Consider the following 21,057-nt stretch of genomic DNA (forward strand, 5'->3'; position numbering starts at 1 on the left):
TAGTTTTATGCTCGCCTCCATTAGTACCCAGAAGATCTTGGTTTCTCGGATTCGTGTAGCATCCTTTGTCGCCCATAGCAACATGTATTTTGCTACCTCTGTCCAGTCCTGGTCAAGCGGAGGAAACTGACTATCCTGCGGTAATTCGCCTGTAACCAACAGGATGGATAAGAGCAACCATGCATAGTGGAAGGTCTTACCCTACTCTTAGGCCTCCCTGCAGTTCATCAGGAACTCATTGCAAAGGAACTGTGCTCAGTTGAACTGTACCCCTTCTGCGCATTGCTCGGCCAACGCGATGACTTTTGCTGGTACCTCATTACACTGACATTTTCTCATCACCTTTCCTGCCAACAATTGGGTAGTGACGCAAACCCCTTTGTTTTGGATACTAGTAATAATGTACCCCCTCTGCTTTTTCTCTAACTTATATTTCTTTTTCATAGCCTCCGCAATTACCAAGTCCCCACTTGTGCTAGCTATTTCCGCGAGGTCCCTTCCTGAATAGGGAAGCCGAGAAATCTTATGAATGAGCTCCGTCGTGATGGGAATGAGCTCCCACAGGCATAAGTATCCATCAGGCACCAGGAAAAGCAGTTTCCTGATGACAAATATCGTGATTGGGGCCCGATGAAAGTGTGGGATTGATAGGAGATGGAGTAACCTGACCTCCTCCACCCCACGCAGCCATGTCTATGGCTACAGTGTTGTAACTACCCCCTCTGTGCTCTGTTCCATCAGTTGGCTAGTTTCCAAATGAGGGAACTTCTCACTATCCACGAGGTCCCAGTCTTCAAACTTCATAGAGGGTATGCGGCCCACCGTTGAACCTTCAATTAGAATGCCCATGGGGAGGAACAGGGTGTTGAGTGTGGTTTTAACGGCATCCAAATATTTAGGTACCTTTACCCTCCCCTTCCGCGGAGGGACATACTTGGGCAGCTTTTCTATGGCGCATACTAGCTGGATGTCTTCTTCCATAGATTCCTCTAGTTCCATCTCTTCGACAAAGGTCGGAGGATCCTCTTCCTCATCATTGCTCTCAATATTAACTGTTTTGGCCTTCTCTTCCATCGACAGTTTGCCGAACCACAGATTTCGTGGAGACATATGGACTGGTCTTGCTACCTATGGATCCTTTTGGCCCTCGGCATCTGGGGTAATTTTGGAATTTCTGGCACATCCCCCACTGGTGACATAGGGCTTGGTGTGGCATCCTTGGCGGTCAACATTGCTCATTTGAGGAGGTCCGGCGTCTCTTTTGGTAATTCTTCAAATATTGAACTCGCTGTCAAAGCCTCTAAAGCCGTAAAGTCCATGCACAATAACTAACTTATCAAGATGCTAAGGGTTGTTTGGCAAATGACCATCTAGGATTTATAGGCCTGCCGGAATTCAAATTCAAGCGTTCCCCCCTTTTTTGGCTCATTAATGCAATATTGGTGGTAGATCCTTTCAAATCTAGTTCTAACCCCGTGTCTTAATTGTCCGTCGTCCGCTCCTCGTTGCCTTAAATTGGACATCTTGTCATGAATAGTGTTACCAACAGTCACTTTCCATCCCATCCGCGTGGCAGTGTAGTCCCCTATGTGCAATCGCGATCTATGCACCATACTGATCTCAGTGTCCGAGTCGTGCCACTCCCATACAAACTCTTTTATAGTCTCGCGCTCTCTTCCAACTGCTTGGAGTGCTGAGACTGTGCTTCCTACGGATAGTTAGGTGGTCGCACTAATGGTGCAAGCCTTCTAGTCCCTACCTGATTTAGTCTACGGGCCTTCCTTAGTTACCCATGAGTTAATTAGTGCCTCACGTTCTCCCTTATGTAGAGCGTTCCTTGGTTGCTTCAATTGATAAGGTGCGGTCACAACCATGGTAGTATAGCCAACAACTCTCGGCGACAATCTTCTAGCGTGGTGGTGGGGTTGCCCATACGTGGCCTCGTCCTACTGTCGGCACGTAATGCTTGCGAGATTTTGGTCTCCAGTTCTTTGATATCCTTGTCCATTAATATGCTTTTCTGCTTTAGTCACACCTGATATTCTTCGAGTTCGTGAAGCTCAATGTTCCCTCGCTGAATGGCTTCTTGAATCTGCATATGTTCATCCAGCTGCATAATCTCTTTTCTATGGTCCCTACGTGCTGTGGCAGTTATAGGGGTGATTGTGTGAGGATTCTTTCTCAAAACTACGGCCTTGACTCCGCTCGTCATCTTTGGAACCATTTCTGCGCCCCGGTTCCTGCACATGGCCCTATATCTGACCACTGGCACGCGTAGGTCCCAATCAGTTCATTATGTTTGGTAAACTTCATTCATGATGCCACGTAGCTTTGTGAAGGCGCTGACGTAAAATTTTTGTGGCGTGCGTCGCATTCCCTGATTTCTGACCCTTAGTTTGGGAGGTTCTTGTGCAGCACACGTCTATGCCCGTCAAGACAAGTGGGCACACAACCCGCTGCGTTCTAGCTGCCTAGCTCACATTCATTGCTAGGGACTTCTAAGTCGTAAGTGCATCCGTCTTCTACCTTCATGCCAATTCCTCATAGTCTTTTGATGTATATTCCCCCATCGTGCGGGTGTCAGGCGCAACCCCTGTTCTAGCGCATCGCACTGCTTCTGTTCCAGTACTGTACTTTCACATTTGTCTAAGAATTCACCTTCTCAGAATGCCTTTTCATATGTTGGCAGTTCCCTTGCTTCAGTCATCACACGCCGCAGTGATCTAATCATCATGTTGCAATTCAGCGTTGTTACTTCGTGCAACTGGTTCTGCCAGCACTCTAGTTCTTCATCTAAATCCGAAGTACAGGAACTGTCACGCTCCCATGAGATTCTCCCATCTGCTGTCGGGTTCACCCTATCCTGGTCTTGCACCATTATCTAGTAAATGCAATCTAGCTCATCGTTGCTGTCATCATCGCACACAAGTTCAGTGTAGCGCACTCCTTCGGCTGGACCTAGCGGAACTACCATAAGTAGGGACATTTTCTCGAAAATCATCTTCTTCTTCTTTAGGTTGATGACTCCATTCATATCCGTGGCCTAGTCTATTCCTAGCAACGTGGGGTAAGGGTTGTTGTCATCAACAATCTCTATTACCTCAAAGTCCATCTGCGTGCTCTCACCTTCAATATCCACTGTTACCCCTTGTAACCTTCCCATGGGCAAGATCTTTTGTTGGTTTTCCATCCATAATTGAATCGGGGACCACTACAACATGGGCCTGCCCATGCATTCCCATGTCTATTTAGGTAACACATTCGCATTTGAACCTAGGTCCAGGATTACCTGATCCATTTCATATTCGTCAATCTGCCCCGTCAATCGCATTTCCCTCCCAGTGTGCAACACATGCTTCCCCAGTTTCTAGACTACGTGCGGTTCACCTGACCCTGCACACCTAGTGATCAGATCTTGTAGTCCTTTAACTGCCTTATTGTTGCGCAACAGCTTCATGCATGTATCTAAAATGGTAGTTAGCATAGAAGGATCCATCCATGTCTCTGGTTGATCCTTACTACCTGAAGTAAAGGCCTCCACGAAGCTCTTCTTAGCTTCCATAAATGTCTCCTTTGCACATTCCAAGTCAAATTTAGGTTCCTTTGTAGCAGCCTTGCGAACCCATGTATTTTCCTCGGGTTTCTTCCCTTTATCTTCTCTTGTGGTTGCACCGCTTTTGAGCATCATGTTCATGTTAGGGTCTTCCTCGCGTGGTTCAACCCTCATTATTTGGATATTTTGAGTCGGTGTAGGCTATAGTACCCCTTTCTCGTGCATCTGTGTGATCAATGTAAGACAATCTACCATTTCATGATCAAACTGCCCACAGTACGAACAACATATTCTCGTTAGGTTGGTACAATCATGAGCGTAGTGCCCTAGTCCTCCGCAATTGTAACATATTAGTTGTCTGCAGCCCCTTCCTGACCCCATTCCTCCTTGTCCTCGACCTCGCCCTTGAAATCCCCCGCGCGCCATCGTTGCGGCTAGGTCAAGGTCTCACATTTCCATCTGCATTCTATATGCTTGGGTCCGCTCCATCATTAACTCATAGCTGCAACAAGTACGCTCATCGTGGCCCACCGATCTACAAAAATTGCAAAATAGTTGTTGGAGGGTTTGTGTATACTTCTGCAAAAGATGACACTTGTCCGTCGTGTGATTTCCTCCCACCTGACAGATCGTGCACCAGAGCATGGGTGCTGCACTTAACCCTGCCTGTGCCTCTGGTTTTAATGACATTGGTCCCCCTCCTGCCAAATAGTTTGCAAATACTAGGCAATGATCCTTATTGTGGCCCTAGCCTTTACATTTTATGCACCACACTTCTTTGCGCGCTTCTGGCTGGGGCGCCCTATCCTGCTTCAAACTCTGCATCTCCAAGTATAGGTTTTGTAGTTACACATGGATCTATTGGACTCCCAACCCAGGATCCTGTATCGGGGTTTCATGCAACCTCATCACCATTTCCAATGCTTCTGCCTGGGTTGAAAGCTTCTACTATGATAGCGCCGTCCTCAGGTGTGGTGTCAAAAAGATGCCAAAAACCACGCGCGTGCTACGCATCTGTTAGCATCATATTAGCCTCGCGGATTGTACTTTTCAGCCACTAATCCAGATCCCAGGTTGTTTAAACCCAATGATTGACTAAGTCTCTGACTTCGGTCGGCTAAACTCTCTGTTCAGCGTAGTCTGGATTTCTACTATTCCTGCATTTGGGTGGTCATTTGAGTGCTTGATATACTATGTCAATGTGCAATCCTACAGCGCGCTCACCAATGTGGCCTTCTTGATGTTGTTATCTGTAACCCCATGTGCTTCCCACACTACTCTTACTATGAACCAAAATTGATCTGGATCCTCATTCCCTACTCCTCTGAATATGGGTAGCTTGATTGCGCTCGCCATGCTGAACTACGAGTTGGGTGGAGGTGGGGTGGTTGAAGATGGAGGTGAAGTAAGTGAAGTGGGTGATGGTGTAAGTGGAGGTGATAACTATGGAATGCGCTACCTTATCAAACTAACCACACTCCTCGGAGAAGCCCGAGCGCATTCTTCCTCGCTTTCCCACGAAGGTGAAATTAAGAGACTGTTTCCTAATCCTTTGATACCTTGGTAGATCCTTCTGCTCCATATTGCCCCAAACATTAATGTATTCTCATAACCCATTTTCACATAACAACATCTTAATCTAGGTATTCAGAGATTTAATGTACCTACCTCACGGTCCCTTGAGAAAACGCCGCTCTGCTTCACTATAGCTCACAGTTGTGTCTATCGCGAACTCAGTGATAAACCCACCTATTTTCCGGTCGAGCCAATGGTCCACAACCCGTGCGATCTTATCTTCTAATGCCTCTAGTCTGCGCACTAACTCCGGAGTCCACATAATAGGTTGATCAAACTTCTACCTTCCCTGGCTATCGGCTAACCTCGCGATCCAATCATATAGTTCAGAAGAGAAGGATTCAAAGAATATCTTGTGGATTTCTGTATATACGTAGCGATCCAACCACCTCTTCTTGGATATCTGTAGAGTTTCTTTTCTTGAACCACGAATTTGTGAAGATTTTGATCTAACCACTCTTCAATTTCCTTCTTCATACAGTTCTAGTGTTCTGACATCAGACATCCCTTAGGCAGATCCCGATCCCAGCAACGAAACCATTTGTTAGCTTATTGGGGCCTGACTCAATTTCAAAAGTGTTTTAGCCAAATAAATCCCACACTATCGGTCCTTTCAGCAACAATCCGTAGAGTGCGGACTAAGATCTCACCCGAGGTAGTATGGGAGGGTGCTCGAACGATGTTTCCGTACCCTATGGATGTCTTGATGAGGTCTGGAAAGGTCGCGAACGGATCCTGCGCACCCGCATCGCTCCGCACAGTTGTCTGACCTTCACACAGCTCTTGTACTGAGTGCAAAGAGGCACGGTCTAGATCCTTTACTCTTACTGTGTTATTATTATAGATCTGACTTAATTTAGGACTCTTACTCAATCATTCAATATTTATAACCAGTGCGTGCAAACATAATACTGTAAAGAGATGCAACGATATAACAGAAGCATAAACATCCAGTACAATCCAATTCCACCCTATGCACTTAGTTGCAGGGGTCCACGCACACAGCTTCAGACTCTACCAGGCCTCTGCGCACACAGCTGCAGAGCCTCTTTCTACCACTACGACCCAAGACTTGGACTTACAGACTCAAAACAAATATCGCATTTAAAAACCCATATCACTTACGATTAGAACCAAAAGCTGCCTCCTACACTTAGAGCCTCGCTCTATTTATACATTCCCATGGTCCGCGAACCATGGGTAGGTTGACACCTTCTATATTAAATTAGAATATTTTAAGGCACAATACCCTAGATTCTCGCACTCCATGCCTGCATTTTGCAGGGTCTTTACATTACATTGTCCTAAAACTTGGGCTTTAAGCCCCAAAAACCTGCTATTGGAGGATCTGCTACCCAACAGTAAGACGTTGAAAATTTATATTTGATTAATGTTAAAAAATTCATTTATGTACAAGTTAATTGAACTTTTACTATTTCATGTTACAAGCAAAAGTCAAATCTTCTTAACCTTGAAGATCAACCATTTATAAATGATTGTGAGTTCATTCATATTGATAGTTGGGAAAAATATGATAGCTATATGTCTATGATTTTTAATCGGGTAGATGGAAAGAGTCATAGCCAAGTACTGGCTTATGATGTTGTTGTGAAAAAACTAACATATGAAGACAAAGAAGCAAAAAGAGAGATTGTTAACATTTATCAAAAACCACAGTTATTGATTAGTTATATTATAGACATATGTTCAAATGAAGGAGATTGGGTTTTGGATTTATTTTCTGGCTCAGGTAAGTTTTATTTAATTTCAATATCTTCTTTCTTAATTTATATGTCATTATACTAGTTTACTTCATTATTTATTTTGTTCTTGATAATTAGGTACAACACTAGCTTTTTGCCTACAAAAAGGAAGAAATTGCATTGCCATTGAAAAAAGATCTAGTAGAGTGCAATTTTATTCAGCAAAGAATTAATGTTCTTCAATTTTTTCTAGATGCAATGCAAGAAATTGGGTTGAAGAAAGGGGATTTTAATGAATCACATGTGGCAAAAAGGCAAAGGAACCTCAACCACCATTACATGGAATGATTGGAAAGGCATACATTGGGAGAGTTACAGACATCAAAGATCCATTAGAAGAGGAAAATGAGAAAAATGAAGCAGAAAATATTGTGGAAGAAGACAATGATGAAACTCATTAGGATGAAGAGTTTAGATTACGTGATATTGTTGATTAAATTTAAGTTATGCTTGGAAATCATGATCATTTTTTGTAACTATTAATTAGTTATACTTGTAATGTTTTGACTTTGACATTTTATGAGAAGAATGAGCATTCAATCAATGTTGTTATGTGTTCAATATTTGTATTATGTTATTTTCGCATTAATTTTTATGTTAATCATTATTTTTTTTTTTAAAAAGTCATTATTATTATTTTTTTGACATGAAATTCATAAAACAAAACAATTATTTAACCGTTTTTTGTTAAATTTTTCCTATAAAAATTGTGATTTCGACATGTGATTTCTAGCAAAAAGTTATCAAAATGTGTAATTTTTTAGTTATATTTATGTTGAAAATGGTTATTTTTATGTCAATTGTTAAAGATTATTGTTTTTTAGAGACAATAATTTGATGTGCATTGAAGAATTAATTAACGATGTATAAATATGTAGAATATTAAAACTTTAAAATATTGACCTTCTTCTTTAAATATGCAAAACAATAAAACCTCACTACAAAAAAAAATAAATTAAAATAAAAACAAGAAAATATGAAGAAGAAAACCACTTCAAAAATTGTTAAATTTAGAAAATAATTATTTACATTTCATACATTAGAAAATTTAAAGTAAAAAAATAGGTCTTTTAAAAAAGGGCTTGATGCAGAATCACCACTTTTTTAAATCAACATGCAAATCACCAACATTCTAAGAAGTAATGCACATAAAAAAAATTAAAGTGCTAAATACTATGCTAAAAAACAAATATGTGTATTTTGCATCGCCCCTTTCCAAAATCGGGTCACCTTTTTGCTACCTCTACGAAACAGGTAATCGTATGAGTTCTTGTTTCAAAGTTTACATTGTTCAAATGATCTGTAAACTCTTGTGGATATTCCACTTGACAGTTCGTCACAACATATCTAATAATATTATATTTGAAATCTGAGATTCTACATTACTACAGTTTTATTTCATTTCTCGATCTGTAAAATTAACTATAATTAGTGCATGAATGTAAAAGTAAATCAAGAATATAAGTAGAGAATGAAAAAATAACCTCACACACACATAATACACAAGATATGCTCTCTAGGAAACCCTTTTGGGAGAAAACCAAGCTGTAAGGTGAGGTCGATTCACTCTCTTTCTCTGTCTCGAAATATGGTTGAAGATACAAAGAAGTAATGTCTATGGCCCATGGCCTACTATAGTGCACAGATCCTCCCTATGTGGTATACCTCCTATCTCTCCTGGCTATCTTTTCTCAACTATGGAATACAATGCTCTTCAAATAATGGAATGCCTCTTCCTCCTACTCGCCTGGTTATAGCACAACTTGATAGCCTACTAGTGGTTAAGTTTGACTACATCAAATCTTAACTAGAGTTACAAAATAGACTTTCTGGTGTCTTTTACATCAAAAACATATTTCTAGCCCCTTTTCCATGAATAATGGGGGCTGATGCAACATCCTCCTGAACTATTGGTGTGAAAATAGGAAGGTCAACTTCTGAGTGGCATAACTTTTTCATACGGACTCCGATTGATGTTATTCATGTGTCGTTGGAAATCTCTCTATGTGTAGAATAGCATGATAAAGCTCTACTCTTTATCGGAAAAGTTTTACCCCATCAAAATGTAATTTGATGCCTCAAAATGCTCCTAGAAGGTTTCGGACCTCGTTCCGCCAAACTAGGTCCTGCCAGTAAAAAATGTCCCATGAGCTAATTCCTCCACTTTTCCCACTCAAAATGCATTAATATGGATGAAAAACAATATAATGATCTAATTTAGATCACACATCCCCATTTTGGGAGGCTTTTGGTCTCCAAAATCTTTTACTAAATGAGGTGAGGAAAGTTTTCCTCCACCTTCTCTCTGGTGTACCATTTAGCTTTGCCTGGAAGTTGTCCCTTCAACCTAATCTGCCAAAGCTCATGTTGCCATTTTTTTGTAGTTATGGACCTCTTCTGCAAAATTGTATCTTCCGTCAACTCTGCGAGAACTTTTGGTGCCAAATACTCCACACATGTAGGACCTGCTCCTCTTCCTGATCTAGCATTGAAGGCTCATAGATTTTTAAATTATCTACATTTACAACTGAGTAAATGCACATATATGGTGGTAAAATATGTCGATAGGCATTATCACCCACATTTTCCAGTATCTCAAAAGGACCATGCCTTAGAGCCCTTATTTTCTTACCAGGCACCTACAGCCTTCTTGGGACAGGGTCCACTAGGGTCAATTTTGCAAATAGTTTTTATTATTGTAAAGTTTCTGCATTTTGAGGAGCGAAGTGTGAAGTTTGTTAGGAGTCAAAGGGGCTTTAGGGAGGTCAAAGCCTCTTATTTTTTTAGAAGTTAAGTTGTTTTATGACATGCCCATGGTTCGCGAACCATGGTATTGTAAAAGAATATGATATAAAAAGAAGTCATAGAGAGTCATAGCATATATCTAAGAATGAATTAGTAAGTGATCTAGGTCAGAATAGTCTATTTTCTATACTTAGGTAAAGGGGAAGGCTCTTGCAGCTATGTACATGGAGACATTGGTATGTCTGTAGCTGAGTGCGCGAGTCCCTGCGACTATGTGCGTAGGGAAGAAGGAGTCTATATTAAAAGGTCTGGACATAATAAATACTATTTTGGATAAGTATCTGTGCATATGTGCGTTTATGTTTACTTTTGAATTTACTGTGTATTCGCTCTATTTACTGCAATTTATTATGAAACACATTTAATAGATGCACGAAAGTGGTAGATCCAATCAATTACATGGTGTTGTGAATGTTTAGAACACTTAGCAAAGAGTTTAGATATTTTATTTGTAAGTTACTATAATTTCCGCGTTTCAAGGGTTAGGGTTCACAAAGGTTGGAATAAAGCTCTAGAAGTAACAGAACCACATAACATAGACCTCTCGGTGTAGAATCTTAGTTCTTTCATCCCCCAATACTGCCTTGAGTGAGACTGCAACCTGTGCTACGCGGGTTGTTGCCAAAAGGGCTAGTAGTGTAGGGTTTTGTTGGTTAGCACAACTAACTCTGAACTTGGGTCCAAGCCCTCTCAAGCCAATAGATTGTTTCGGATGCCGGGACCGGGATGTATCTGAGGATTATGTGATTAGAAATAAGTGGATACCAGCTAAGAAATAGATCAAGAAGTGGATAGATCAAAATCTTCACGAGTTTACATCCAAGGAAAACAGGAATTCACACCTGTCAAAGGAAGAGTGGTTGAAGAGATACTTGTATACAAAAGTACATGAAAATTTATTCTACTCTTTTCCGTACGAATTATATGAATGGTTGTCTAAATTTGTGAATAATCAAGGTATGTGGAAGTTGGATAATCCTATTGTGTGGACTCCATAACTAGTGAGGTTCCTGGAAGCTTCAGAAAACAAGATCGCAAGTGTTTTTAAGTATTGGATAGATAACATCTTGGGTGGGTTCATTACTAAGTTCGCAATTGACACATTTGTCAGCTATAGTGAAGTTGAATGTCGCTTTTTCAAAAGACAAAGAGGTAAGTACCTGAAGTCCCTGAAAACTTGGATTAAAATTCTATTGTATGAGAAAAAGTGTTATCCCATTGAATTGATGTTTAGAAGAGACTTGACGAGAACTACGTGAAGTGGAAAGACATTCAGAAGAGATCTAGAGTCAGGTGTTGAGTATAGTCCTCTGTTGGGAGCATTTGATAGTGATGAAGAAAGTAGTATTCTAAAAAAGCCTCGAGGTGTGTTGCAGACGGTAAATCAGGGTATCTCAGGAATACCAAATCCATCCACTCCACCTCCACTATCACTTTCGCCTCACTCACCTACACCTACACCTCTGCCTCCACCTCCACCTCCACTATTCAATATGGCAAACACTATGAAGATGCCATATTCAAGGGTCTAGGGATAGAAGACCCTGAACAATTTTAGTTTGTACCAGATGCTGTGTGGAAGTCATAGTAGATAACATATGATGACCTGAAGAAAGCACAGCTGGTCACAAAATTGCAAGATAGAGTGTTGAGCTGGTATATTAAGTATTGTTCGAGTCATCTAGTTGAGATGCTAAAAGATATGATGGATGCACTAAATAGTGAATTCAAGAAGCCTAAGTCTCAAGCCCAGTCAGTAACAAAAGTCAAAGAGATCCACTAGAAGGTAAATGAGCCTGCATGGGATTTCAATAAGAGGTTGAAATGTTTGCTACAATAGGCTAACATGTAGATCACATATTGTTAGGTCCCTATAATACTAGTGATTACCCCATGAATATTGTATTTGTATCCCTTATTAATATTTTTGTGGCCCTATTGTCCCCATATTGTTATTACTGTGCCCCATAGAATCCATCTATTGTTATTTTTGTGCCTTTATATTATTATTGTTAGGTCAGCTGGGTTATATTGTGACTCCTTAGACTCCTATATATAGAAAGGAGGTTTTTTCATTTGAATCATCCAAGAATAATTCATTAGTGTAATGTAAAGGAGCTTGCACCCCCGAAGAGGCTGAATTCTAAGGTGTTGATCTATCTTTTCTATCTTTTTGTGATCTGGTTTCATAACATTTGGTATCAGAGCTTTGGATTCTAGGGTTTCGCTGCTCCAAATAGGTCATCGTGGAATTTTCGCTATAAATTTTTTTCTGCAACGTTTCAGAAGAGAAAAGAAAAACCATTTGAGACGAAATCACACTGAACCTCAGGTCCAAATTTCAGATCTTTTCGCGCTATATTTGTGGAGATATGATCTGGGGAATTTGGTCTTTTTGTAGATTACGAAATTACATTCCAAACAGGTGACCTGGGGAAAATCGTCATAACTTTCTCTCTAAGCATCGGATTGAAGTTTTGTAAGAAGGTATAGAAAGAGGATGGACTGTAGTTTCTTTTATATATTTTTTAGAGCCAAATGTCAAAACAGGGACACGTGGCATGTCGTACAAGTTCGCTCTACTGAACTAGTCTATAATCAGGTCACTGTGGGAGATTTGGCATAACCCTTCCTTGGAGAATCCAATTTGGATCAAATTAGTGGCATTGGAAAGAGGATACAGAGCACTACTGTAGGTCGCAATTTTAGAACTAGATGATCTGAAATTACAGAGATACATCAGAGGCAATATCGAGCTCCTACAAAGTGAAAAAAGGTGTGTAGATTTTTTTAAATTTTTGCTTAAGCTTGGTTTGAAAAATTATTTTGAATGAATTCAAAGGGAATAGTAGAGCATTACTATCGATAACTGATGCCCCAAGGAAAGAAAATGTAAACACCTAGTAATCAACCTGAAATCTCTAGCATGACTCATGAAGAAGAGGAATAAATGCTACATGATATATCAAAATTACAAGACCAAGTGCAACAAATGTCACTATCACAAAAGCTAACAGAAGCTAAGATAAATGGTGTGGAATCTAAGATAAATGGTGTGGAAGCTAATAGGGATTATTTGAAGATAGATTTGAAGGTAGATTTGAAGAGAGACATGGCAGATTTGAAGATAGACATGGCAGATTTGAAGACATATTTGACAAATTTTCTACAAGAAATACTTACTAATCGTGAAAGGGTAGTAAAGGAAAATCATGATGCGAACAAAAGAAATGTTAATCATGATTTCATAGACTCTAATGTGGGATCAAAGACCCAACATATTCCAAAAATTGATATGAGGAAGTTTGATGGTAAGGATCCCGCAACATGGATATTACAGATGGAGCAATTTTTCGACCTCAATAATGTGCAAAACACACAAAAGGTACGTATTGCAACTTTATATTTGGAACCAAATAAATTTGTATGGTATCAATGGCTTTGCTCTCGTAAACAAATTATCACTTGGGCAACTTTTACGGAAGAATTGATAGCACATTATGAGGATACAAAAAGCAACACTTTTTTTAGCCAATTGATAAGTCTCAAACAAAAGGGTTCAATAATGGAGCACATTGAGGAGTTCCAAAACATGAAGATAAGGGTAAAAAATATTCCAGAAGAGCATAGGATTGATGTGTTCATAGGGACTTTAAAGGATAATATCCAACATGATGTTCGCCTTTGGGAACCTGATTCATTAGAGAAGGCATTCAGGTTATCAAGAAAAATGGAAAGCAAAATTATGGCAACTAGGAAGCATACCACTCACAACTATAAAGATGGAAGTGTTGTTGCCCCTAATCTTCCACAACCTATAAGGTTGACACCACAAAAATTGGAAGAAAAAAGAGCAAAAGGGCCATTTTACAGTTGTGATATCAAATACACTAAAGGTCATAAGTGTGCTGAGAAGAAATTATTCTACATAGATTGTGAAGAGAAAGAAGACAAGGAGCAAGAAAGGTCAAAAGAAGAGGATATACTCCAGGAAAAAAGCCTAGATAAAGAAGAAATGAATCCAACCATATCTTGTAATGCATTGGCGAGAATTACCACTCCTCAAACCATCAAGATAGAAGGACAAATCAAGAAGAAAAAGGTAATAGTGTTGATTGATTCAGGAAGTACCCACAATTTTATTCATTGTAAGGTAGAAAAAGAATTGAATTGCTTCCTATATCTAGCACCAGAGTGTCAAGTGATGGTTGCAAATGGAAGAACAATAAATTTCTCTGGAAAGTGCCATAATATCAAGCTATCCATGGGAGAATATGTATTGACTATCCCAATGCTTTCCATTCCAATGGGAGGTGCTGATGTTGTACTAGGAGTCCAATGGCTACAATCCTTGGGTACAATAGCTTTTAATTTTCAAGAAATTTTCATGAAATTTTCTATGGAAGAAAAGGAAGTTGAATTAAGGGGTATTTCAGGGAAACCAGGAAAGATAATCAGCTCTAACGGTATGACAAAGCTTCTAAAAAAGGAACAAAGAGGTGTGATTGCACAATTATGTTCACTAGATGTTTCCACATTGAAATCATCTATTTCTCCAGATCTCAAAAAAGTCTTGGACAATCATTCCAAGGTATTTGAGACTCCTAAAGGTCTCCCACCTATTCATGATCATGATCATGCTATTCATCTGATTCCAGGAAGTGTTCCTCCAAACATTAGGCCATACAGATATCCCTATGCCCAAAAGATTGAAATTGAACATATGGTTGCAAAAATGCTAGAGGCTGGTATAATTCAACCTAGTCAAAGTTCTTTCTCTGCTCTAGTACTATTGGTGCACAAGAAGGATGGATCATGGCGCATGTGTCCGGATTATAGGGAGCTCAACAAGCTCACTATTAAAGATAAGTTTCCCATTCCTATCATTGATGAATTACTGGATGAATTGCATGGATCAATTTGCTTCACCAAGTTTTATCTTCGTTCAGGATATCATCAAATCAAAATGAAGACTAAAGACATTCCGAAAACAACATTTAGAGCTCATGAGGGTCATTATGAATTTTTGGCCATGACTTTTGGCCTTACCAATGCACCTTCTACATTTCAAGGTTTGATGAATTCCATTTTCAAACCCTTTCTTAGAAAATCTGTGTTAGTATTTTTTGATGATATACTAATCTACAGCCAGTCTTGGAAGGATCATGTTGAACATGTTGACAGGGTGCTACAACTATTGGAGGAGAAACAACTATAGGCAAAAATATCCAAATGTTTCTTTGGAGTACAAGAGGTGGATTATCTGGGTCATATTATATCTCCTAAAGGAGTTAAGGTAGACCCTAGCAAAATTAAATCCATTAAGGAATGGAAAATCCCCACATCCATAAAGCATCTACGAGGATTTCTCCGGTTGACAGGGTATTATCACAAGTTTGTTAAGAATTATGGGAGAATAGCAGCACCTCTAACAACATTATTGAAGAAAGATGCATTTTCATGGACTCCAGAAGCAACAAAGGCCTTCGAACATCTTAAAGAGGCAATGTGCCAAGCACCGGTCTTAGCTACACCGGACTTCACAAAAACCTTTATTGTGGAATATGATGCTTCAGGAAATGGAATTGGTGTTGTTTAATGCAAGATGAAAGACCCATTGGTTTTGAAAGTCATCCAATCAAGGGAAAGTTTTTACACAAAGCTATTAATGAGAAGGAAATGTTGGCAATACTACATACTCTTAAGAAATGGCGACCCTACCTAATGTGAAGACACTTCAAGGTAAAAACTGATCGTGATAGCCTTAAATAATTTTTAGAACAAAGATTATCCTCTGAAGAGCAACAAAAGTGGGTCACAAAGATGTTGGTTTATGACTTTGAAATCATCTACAAAAAAGGGAAGCAAAATGTGGTGGCAGATGCACTCTCAAGAAAGGATGAGGATGTGGAAGCATTGTTGTGTGCCATTTCTATTATCCAACCAGATTGGATAAATGAAGCAAGAGAGGAATGGAAGAATGATGAAGAAGTGTGGGCACTTATTCAAAATTTACAACAAGATTCCAGTACATCTGATACATTTAGCTGGAAAAATGATTCGTTATGGTACAAAGATCACTTATACCTCTATAAGAATTCCCAACTCAAACAAAAGATTCTTATGGAATTGCACACTTCTCCCTTAGGAGGGCACTCAGGATTTTTAAAAACTTACCACAGGCTTAAGAAGGAATTTTTTTGGGATGGCCTTAAATCAGATATTCAAAAGTTTGTGGCATAATGTTTGGTCTTCCAACAAAATAAAGTTGAAACAATTAAGACCCCGGGTTTCAATGGATTTTATCACAGGTTTACCCAAGTCTAAGGGAAAGAGTGTCATCATGGTGGTAGTTGACAGACTTACCAAGTATTCACGCTTTTGTGCATTATCACATCCATTTAAAGCCAGTACAGTTTCTACTGCATTTATGGAAACAATTCAAAAGCTACATGGAAACCCAAAGATTATTGTAAGTGGCAGAGATCCCATTTTCACTGGAAATTTTTGGATAGAATTATTTTCTTGTCTCGGTACTCAGTTAGCTCATAGCTCATCTTATCATCCTCAATCCGATGGGCAAACTGAGATAGTAAACAAATGTTTGGAAGGATATCTTCGTTGCTTTGTATCTGATAAACTAACACAATGGGTCAAATGTTTGCCTTTGGTTGAATGGTGGTATAACACTTCCTTCCATATAGCAAACAAAAATCACCGCATTTATGGCACTTTATGGATATCAGCCACTATCCATCACATCATATTTAAGAGAAAATTCTAAGGTTCAAGCAGTGGAACATCACATCGAGCATCAACAAAAAGTCCTCCAACTCTTAAAGGATAACCTCGTGTTGGCACAAAATAGAAGGAAACAATAGGTAGATCAAAATCGCAGTGAAAGAAGTTTTGATGTAGGTGATTGGGTATTCCTACGGCTACAGCCATATAAACAAATGTCCCTCAAGCAAGCTAAGAAGGATAATAAATTATCACCAAAGTATTATGGTTCATACAAGGTGTTGCAAAATATTGGTATTATGGCATACAAATTGGAGCTTCCTGCAGCTTCTCGAGTGCACCCAGTTTTCCATGTTTCATGTTTAAAGAAGGTTATAGGTGAAAAGCTCCCAGTTTAAACAATATTGCCAAAACTTGAGGAGGAAGGAAAAATTATACTAGAACCGGAAGTGGTCATAGAAACAAGAACTTGACAGCTACGAAATCGATCAATTTCAAAGTATCTAATCAAGTGGAAGAACTTATCCGCTGAAGATCCCACATGGAAGGATGAGAATTTCATACAGAAGCATCCAAAACTACTCAAGCATTGAGGACAACACTTTTTTGAAGGAGAAGGGCATGTTAGGTCCCTATAATACTAGTGATTACCCCATTACTATTGTATTTGTATCCCTTATTAATATTGTTGTGGCCTTATTTTCCCCATATTATTATTACTGCGCCGCATAGAATCCCTCTAGTGTTATTTTTGTGCCTTATTGTTAGGTCGGCTGGGTTATATTGTGACTCCTTAGACTCCTATATATAGAAAGGAGGCTTTGTCATTTGAATCATCTAAGAATCATTCATTAATGTAATTTAAAGGAGGTTTCCCCCTCGAAGAGGCTAAATTCTAAGGCATTGATCTATCTTTTCTATCATTTTGGGAGCTAGTTTCATAACACAGATTACCGACACAAGGATTGTTATATTGCTTCACTATTACTCCATTTCATATTGCCACTGTCACAATAGAAGATTGCAATGCAGGATGAGGCACTAGAGATTGCTATGAAATTGGAAGCCTCACCTATTCAGGATACAAATTTGGGAGCACAACAGATTCAGTCACAATTGGATAGCCTGCATTTGGAATTGCAGAGCCTCAAGAAGAGAAACGAAGTCTAGAATGAGGTCTGCATAGAAGTATGTTGTTTAAAATGCAAAGGCCTTGGTCATGATGTGGATCACTACCCAGTGTATCAAAATTATCTAGTTGGGGGAGGTCTTACTACCCTAAAGCCTAAAAATATTGTTGGGCTAAGTATGGGTGTGGTACCATGGTGCACTATTTGTCATATTACGAGAAAAACATACGACAAACAATTTTCATTTGTTGCACAAGTTTGTGTAGACCCTGAAACAATTGTTCAATAATTTCTCTAAGTCTGTGGGACATAATGAGCACAATTACCAAAGTTATGAATTTATTATGGACAAAACACCAACATATATAGTACATATGGAGGCACACCCTTAGGATCAAGGTGCAAATGCAGTGCATGGAGGATTCCAAGGATGAGGAAGAGGACGAGGAGGAGGAGCCAGAAGAGGTCATGGCCAGATCATTTGTTACAATTGTGGAGAACTAGGTCACTTCGCACGAGATTGTTAAAATCCAAATGCAACCCTCATGCCAATATTGTCGACAGTTTGATCATGTCATAGAAGATTGTCCACTGATCATACGAAGTACAAGAAATGAATACCTAGACTTAGCAGCCCACTCAAAACATCCAGATGATGAGATCAGAACTGCGTGAATATGGACCCAATGTTAATATTTTTAAGTGGAGTAGTATAGCTACTGGCGAGGATGAAGGAAATCAACTAGAGGAAAATGTATGGGTCTACAAGGTTGCTGACAAGGAGGATGGATTCGATGTGAATAAAGTAAAGAAAACATTTATGGAGGAAAATAAGAGCTTCGTGGATGCAGGGGATTCTAAATCAAGGATTCAAAGTACACACAAGTGGAAGCCTGAAGAAATCAGTATTGCACAAGAATCCATCATTGTTGGCATCTTTCTTACAGACCTGCATGAAGCTCCTGAGGGATCAAAAAGTAGTAGATGGACTGCAAGAGTTGATAGATAACTACACCGGCAAGGATAAGCCATTACCAGAATAGTGCACGGCGCATAAGGTGGATAAAGGTAAGAAAAGCACTGGTCGCGAAATGAGATTGACTGCCTAGATTGGAGACTTCGGAATGGACTAGGTAATCCTTGATTTAGGGTCTAATGCAAATGTTTTACCAAAGCAAACCTAGAAAAGAATGGGATGGCCAACACTATATTGGTCCTCGATCCAGCTGATAATGGCGAATCAGCGAAAGATTATTCCCATGGGGTGCCTACATGGGGTGACAGTGGATATTAAAGGGGAACATGCCAAAGACGATTTTGAAGTGGTTGAAATAGTGGGTGATAGTAACCTATACCCAACGCTGGTTGGCATTTATTGGGAATTTGATATGAACATAGTCATCAACCTTAGGAAGTGCAATATGACATTTGAAAAGAAGAAACTAAGGGTTATTGTTGCATTGGATCCTACCGAGGGTGTGCGATATACTGAACTAGTCTGTGATTATTATGAGGAGGACGATATTGAGAAAATCTATAAGCTTACTACATGGGATGAATATTGGATAAACCCTACGATGGATGGGTGAATTACTTGGGAGAAGGACAACTCCTACAATTCTGATTCAAATGAGGAGCTCGAACACTAGCAAAATAAGTTGCATGAGGTATCTTCATTGTGATGGAACAGGACTACTAAGTCACTTTGATGTATATCCACTGAGGTACGCAACATACCATATTATGATGGTTTAGAAGATGTCAATTTATTTCTAGATAAATTTGAAAGGGATGTACCGGAGGAACATTGGTTCCAGGCATTAGACATCACGATGAGACCTGCATGCCAGATGGTGGGGTACACATAAGAACGACTTTTCATATTGGAAGGAATATCGAAAGATGATGAAGCTATAGTTTGGGTATGCCAATACCCGCATTACGAAGAAATATACAGGAAAGGATGATCCGAGCGAGCATCTAGCTCAATGGATGAAAGCATGGGGAGAAGAACCATAGTCAAAATATTCTGCCACACTTTGGGTATGATTTTGATGAATGGGTATCTCCAAATAGAGTTATGACATGGAACCACCGAATGGGATGTTCTGAAGGAAAGGTTTTTGCTAACGTTCAGTTTTGAGGATGGATTTGAGTGTATCGACAAAGTGTTACAAGAGATCAAAGCTGCAATATTCAGAATGATGAAAGAACCTGTTGCGTGGGTACAACCAGATTGGAGCACGTAGCTACACCATGTGCTTGAATGCTACAATGTGACCATTGAGGAAGGCAAAGAAGATCCTAGGAAAATCAATATTCTTGAGTCAAAAGGACATTGCAAAGTCAGGGCCTAAGGCACAAGCCCCTGATATCTCAAAGCCCTTGAAGACTAAGCAAGTGAATATTGGATTGGAAGCACAACCGAAGTTCACAAACATCGGCAACTATTTGGATGAAGACATAGTGGGAAAGGTCATGGAGTTATTGCGGGAATATCAATACTTGGTTCCCACCAAGTTCTCTGATCTAAAGGGGATAGTAGGTGGTCTGGATGTCATGAAGATCATTTTAAATCCAGATGCTAAGCTAGTGAAGTAGCGCCCCTACCAATTGAATCCTAGGTACAAGGAAAAAGTGCGCGAAGAGTTATATAAGATGATTGCCGCTAAAATTATTGAATCTGTCAAAGAATCAAGCTTAGTTAGTCCTATGGAGGTTCAAGAAAAGAAGACGAAGGGTGAAATTCAGATCTACGTAGATTTAAGGAAATTGAATGATGCTTGTGTCCATGATCGATTTCCTATGCCATTCAAAGATGAAGTATTGGAGAATGTTGGCGATCAGGAAGCCTACTCATTTACAGATGGGTTCTCAAGATATCATCAGATCAAGATCATGTTGGAGGATAGGAGTAAGACCACCTTTGCTACTAAATGTGGCTATTTTCAGTATACAGTTATGCCTTTGAGACTTAAGAATGCCCCTGTAATCTTCTCTAGGGTGGTATTCACAACTTTCAAATAATTTATTCACAAGTTTTTGGAGGTTTACTTCAATGATTGGATAATGTTTGGGTTAGTAAAGGGACATGTTTCCAATCTTTACCTCATGTTCGATACTTGTCGAAAGTATCAGATATCCCTTAATTTGAAGAAATGCATATTCTGCGTACCGTATGGGATACTTTTGGGCCATGTTATCTGCAATCAGGGGTTGATGGTAGACCCTACTAAAATTTTAGGTATTATCAGTTTATAGCCTCCGAAGAATGTCAAACAACTATGTGCGATGTTGGGACATACAGGACATTATAGGAATTTTATCAAAGCATATGCACAGATCACTGTGCCCACGGAAAAATTGTTGAAAAAGGATGCGATGTTTTGTTGGGACGATGATTTCCAGGAGAGTTTGGATGTCTTGAAGGAAAAAATGGACACTGCACCTATTCTAGTGTTCCCCAACTGGAAGAAGGAGTTCCACATAC

The sequence above is a fragment of the Pinus tabuliformis genome, chromosome J (genome assembly GCF_031772625.1).
Source record: "Pinus tabuliformis cultivar Carrire ecotype Pingquan chromosome J, CPIR1, whole genome shotgun sequence".
In the NCBI taxonomy this organism is placed as follows: Eukaryota; Viridiplantae; Streptophyta; class Pinopsida; order Pinales; family Pinaceae; genus Pinus; species Pinus tabuliformis.